The sequence below is a fragment of the Neolamprologus brichardi genome, chromosome 22 (genome assembly GCF_056152115.1).
Source record: "Neolamprologus brichardi isolate AB-2024 chromosome 22, ASM5615211v1, whole genome shotgun sequence".
Taxonomy (NCBI): domain Eukaryota; kingdom Metazoa; phylum Chordata; class Actinopteri; order Cichliformes; family Cichlidae; genus Neolamprologus; species Neolamprologus brichardi.
The window spans coordinates 24,526,904-24,532,903 of NC_142124.1; positions in this window are offsets into that span (position 1 = coordinate 24,526,904).

Sequence of the window (6,000 nt, forward strand, 5' to 3'; positions counted from 1 at the left end):
AATTGCATCTCATCAGCTCGGGACTAATTTGTGAATGTCACAAAAACCAAGCCAACTCCAGCGAGCTGGCAGACTCTTGCTGCTATTTGGTAGTCCAAACATGCGAAATTTACATCATCTCCAGCCAAATAAGCCGTGGCAGCGTACCCATGTGGTTCTCTACAATGAGCATACACTGAATGATCAGCTCCATCAAAACATGCATGATTTGGCACATGAACTATAAGCTATATTTTTTTTTAAACAACACTACTGCTCCTGCTATGTTCCCGGAGCTCCATTGAAAGAACTTACGGTTTTACTGCTTGAGGTTAATAAGAAAGGGTACAGTACAAACATGTAGTCCAACTTATAATAATGCAACATGAGAAAATATCTGATCAACCTAAATTTCAGATTAAAAAAACAAACAAAAAAAAACACATGAGAAGAAACACTGTGGAAAAAAGTGAGAGATTAATAATACCTAATGATTCAAGAGAGTGACGTATAAACTTAAGGTGAAGACACTCAGTGCATCATGGGAAGCCCCCAAGCCTAGGACTATTGCAGCGTAACTAAAGAAGGATTCAGGGTCACCTGTTCCAGCCCGAACTGTAAGCTCCATGAAAAAGCAAAGTTTTAAGCCTAATCTTAAAAGTAGAGATAGTGTCTGTCTCCCAAATCCAAACTGGAAGCTGGTTCCACAGAAGAGGGGCCTGAAAGCTGAAGGCTCTGCCTCCCATTCTACTTTTAAATACTCCAGGAAGCACAAAAACAGTGACGTCCTCTAATGAGGTGATACAGTGCTATGACTTTGTATGTGAGGAGAAGGATTTTACATTTGATTCTGAATTTAACAGGGAGGTTTTAGGACATCCTGATTATAATGAACCACAATAAGCATCACTCTGAGACAGGAAGTTTCTAATTTTAGAGACTGCACAAATGCAGCAAAGCAGTCCTACATATTTCTTTCATGTGCACATTGAAGGACATATCGTGGTCAAAAACGACTCAAAGATTCCTCACAGTGATACTGAAGGCCATCCAGGTTCAGATCAACATTATTTTATAGCTTTGCCCTCAATAACATCTGAATCAGTTTCATCAAGCCTGGCACAACAGAGGCAGGCGTTTTTGATTTAGGGCAGAACACACGACACTTATTATTCAGTCACCTTGTTGCTGTAGACTGACGTGCAAACAGTATTAAATGTGTCATTGTGACTTTTGCAGAAGTCAAATTGCATGATGTCAAACAGGGAAAAGTGGGAAAACTGACTCGATTTCCACATTTAGTAATGGTGGGTAATGAGACTGTACCGAGATGGGGTCATCTATTTAAGTGACTGCTACCTCATGTCAACCTAGGATGTAAAATGCAGCAGAGCTGTAACAGTCTGTTTGCTTTTAGTGTCATTATCGTTCAGGAAAAAATGTAGATACACAAACATATTTTGTATTTCACTGGGAAGCCAGGTTTTTGCCCTCAGCTATATTCTCACAAACTGTTCCTTCGTGTCCTGATCTTTGGCATCTCCTCGTCAGGACTTGTTATATAACAGCATCACTTTTCTTATTTAGAAAACTACTGGCGTCGAGGGATACAGCCGAGAAGAAGAGAAAACTGTCGAAATAAGTAGGGCTTTTGTTTTTTTTATAGATATCCTGACCTGCAATACCAAGCATGGATCTGCCTCTTCAGAGGAAGAATGGCTTTTAGAGAAAACTTGCTCATTAATGCTTGCAAAAGGCTTCCAGCTGAAATGATGTTTTTTTTGGATTTTCTTCCCAAAAACAGGAACAGCTTCCATTAAGAAACTATTTCCTGTACAATAGATTTTCCTCCTAGCTGCTCGGCTAAAGCCTGAATCAGGACGCAAATATGTTATCATGCACTTTTTCATTCAACTCGTACAGTATGTGCGCGTGCACATTTATCTGTGTGTGTGCAGTCAGCTGCTATATTGACTGTATGTGAGTCGTGCGCATCCAATTAAGTTGATGAGCCTTCATTAATTGGCACCACATTTCTGAACCCAAAGCAATTAACAAAGCTTTTGAAGGAAAGGCAGCCTGTGACAAAAACTAGTGAAGGCCTGTAGAAGAAGATGGGGTAAGCTGAAACCTTATTAATTCTGTCATGGAACATGGATCACACCAGACAAGTTTTTCCCACTGTCAGTCCTCCCGGTATTTATCTAAAAGCTCTAAAATGTCATCAACGAATTTGCACGGCGTGTTTACACATGCGGCACACATGGGTGGAGAGGAGCCCGACAGGATGGTGGTTGTTTCTCGGCTGCGGCGTTGTCTGCAGGAAAGCTATCCGCATGGCTCCTCTGGCTCTACTTGGTCTCTGCAATGAATTATAAATGATCCTGTGGTGTGTCACGGCTGACAGACGACAGTGGATATACTGTAGGTTACTCCGACTGAGCAAACAGCGGCATCAAGCAGCGAAAAGATATCTGAGATGGCTTTATTCCTGCACTTATACTTAGACACGGACTCATGTGCAGTAAATGTGAAACAGTATGATGGGTTTTTTTTCTTCAATTTAACAAAAGGGGCAAATGGGACTCTTTTCATCAAATCTGACTCGTAGGGGCTGCAAATCAGACGGCTGTAACTGACAGAAACGAGGTAAAAGCGAATAAAAATATTATATTTAGGAGATAAGGTTAGGATCAAAAGGGAAGAGGAGGCACATCTTTTTTTATCATGAGTGGATAAACTGCTGATGATTACGCATGCAGTGAAACCACTTGTGTATTCTACGTGAGTGCATGTTTAGGTCAATTTTTTTTAACAAACTCATTTCATGCGTATTTCATCAAAAAACACAAACATAGCATACAGTTGTTGATGAATGTGTCCCAAATGACAGATTCTGGTTTACTCTGATTGTAAGAAAGAACAGGGAAAATTGGGGGTTTTATTTGTAATAGATTTTGATATTCATCCTCAGATTTCAATGTGCAAACAAAAAAAAGGGGTCTGTCGCGTGAGGGTGTATGGTAGGCAGAGAGAGGACTCAAAATACAGGACTTGGCAGGTTTACAAGAACTTAAACAGATTAAACAGTTCACAAAATAAAATACAAAAAAAACAAGAAACTGTTGGATTATAATATTATTTTATGCCATGTTAGACCCCTAATTAAAGATTGTGAATTATTACGTAGTTTTAGTTTGCATTATTCTCCTGAATTAGAAGAAAGTGATAACTATTACATTTGTTAAACTGATTTGCATTACATTAGACTGCTGATTTATTGTGAATGAATGATATTGTTTTATGATGCATTATACTGCTGAGTTATAAGAAATACTGTTCGCAGAAAGTCATCGCCTTATTTGTCTGATTAGAAGAGAACAGAGCATACTGGAGAGGTTTTCTGCCCCATCCCAGCAGGAGCAGATAAACAGGGAGCCAAGGTCGTAGCTTAGGCGCCGTGTGAGAGAAAGAATGTGAATGTTTAGGCTTTTATGATTAGGTGGGGGCCACTAGAGGCTATAAGAGTTTGATCAATGCTCCACCATTTTGAGATCTGATGCTGTCTGCTGTATGGTGTCCATCTCCCACGCGTGTATTCATTAAATCATCGTTTGACTTAACCCGGCCGGACCAGTGTTGTTATTTTGGTTTTTCCTCTTGTATCCATCCCCAGTATTTGGATCCGTGACAAAACACACCTTAAATTGAAATCTAGAACTTACTGTGTTCATAACAGAACAAACAGGAAACACACAAGGAGGGAATGATGACGATGTGACAAGGAACACGGGAAAACTGAGGCTGTGTCCCATTTCAGGGTCTGCACGCTTGAAGTACGCGCACTATGCGTACTACGTACGGTGCGTACTATAAGTACGAGAAGTGCGGAAGTGAGAGGCTTGTGAAATGGGACGGTATATGCTTCGTCGCGCTGTTCAGGTTGCCTAGCAACCATGATACTAACCGCGAGAAACGTTACATACAGCTTTGTTTGACAGAAATGAAGGAGAAAAATGTTTTGTTGGTCATTCATTTTTGTCATGACATCACTTTGATTAGTTGAGTATCTGAGGCTGAGACCACAGGACTGTAAAACATGATTCAAGGGCTTCATTTCTGTACTGAACAGTCATTTAAGATTAGCTAGTAAATAATAACTAGTTAATGTTGTTCATGAGACTAAAGTCATCTCACTATGGTAATGTAAATATAATATGGCCAATATTATAGTATTGTCAGATTATTATGATATATATATATATATATATATATATATATAAATATATATATATATATATATATATATATATATATATATATATATATATTTATATTTAGATGTATATATATATATATATATATATATATATATATATATATATATATATATATATATATATATATATGTATATATAATCTATATCACTGACTTTCAGCTTGTTGTGTTTGTGGATATATGACTGACTTTAATTATCCATAAAATCATCAGATTCTCTGTAAGATTAAGGTCGACTATATGTATATTTAGAAGTAGAGGCTTTAAAACCAAGTTAATGCTGAAAGTACAAACATCACTAGTGTCACATAACTTTGCCGACATGTGGCCAACAGCAATGTTTTAATGTTCTTCATTATTAAACATTCGTACATAAATAAGTGACGTCATATTCAGTACTTACTTTTGACAGTTCACTTTTCGGCCGCTCCCTTCTGCCGTATTTTGCGGCAAAATTATCCACACCCACCGCCGCGCTATGAATTGTGGGATATATGGGACCACGAAGCGTGCACCGGACCACGCTTGATATTTGGGGAAATCGACGGCGCATTTGGAGTATGCATTTCAAGTACACTTCGATTTGGGACAGCCGTCGTTGCGTGGCGGTGACGTAACCGCACTTAAAATGCGTACTTCAAGCGTGCAGACCCTGAAATGGGACACAGCGTGAGGGCCTAAATGCACAGGATAAAAAGAGGAAGGGCAACAGGTGGAAAACACAGATGGAAGAAATCCAACTAATGAAACACAGGAAGCAAAACCAAACGGAATGCACATGAGACGAGGGACTATCAAAATAAAACAGGAAGTGGCCAGCACACTGAGACTGAGACAAAGACGTGCTTGACACTAGGACAGTTGATAACAGACATGGAAACACACAACAGACTGGACACGAAAAGGGGAACAGACATGAAAGCAAGCAATAGCCAAAGTAGAACATGAGAACCACACACGTGACGAGGCCAACAGACACGGGTTAAATGTAAACAGACATGACTGACAACACACTGAGGACGCTGAGCAGCGAGGAAGGACTACGAGACTGGACAAGAAAAGGGAATGAAATTAAACAAGAACTAATAACTAGAACGTTAACAAAACTCAGAGGCTCTCTCAATATTCTGCAACAAGAGGTCTAAACAAACTCAAAAACCCACGACAGGCTCTGAAAATAAAGACATACTTTACAAACATTTTTATTTTATTTTTTACTTTTTAAAAAAAAAAAAAAAAAAAGCAAATATTTTATTAGCTGATCAGAAACTTCACATTTTTATTCTATTTAGAGAAGACGGGATTCTGACATATTTGTTTAATCCAGCATGAATTTTGAATAAAAATAGCATTTTCTCAATTTTTCTTTTAGGTCACAACTGATAAAGAATTCCATATTAAAAAGTATGCTACTAAATCTCAAAATAATCATTCTATGTGTCCAAACTTTAAACCATAAAATTTTAAGGCAAAGAAAAAATGGGTGACTAGAAAATGTTTGTAAAATATGCTGATTTGAGATGGAATGACTCATCATTCTGCAGCTTCAGCTGTAAGTTCCAGACAAAATCAGCATCACCAGCAGCTCGTTCATTTAGTCAAAGTTTTTAAAAGGTAGCGCTCAACAGTCTAACGGATACTTTGTCACAGAGATGTTGCCAACAACGCCACAGGACTACACTACTCAGTGGGTGAAGTCAGAGTGATGGGCTCCGTCCATGCAAGCCTGGAGACGGATCCAC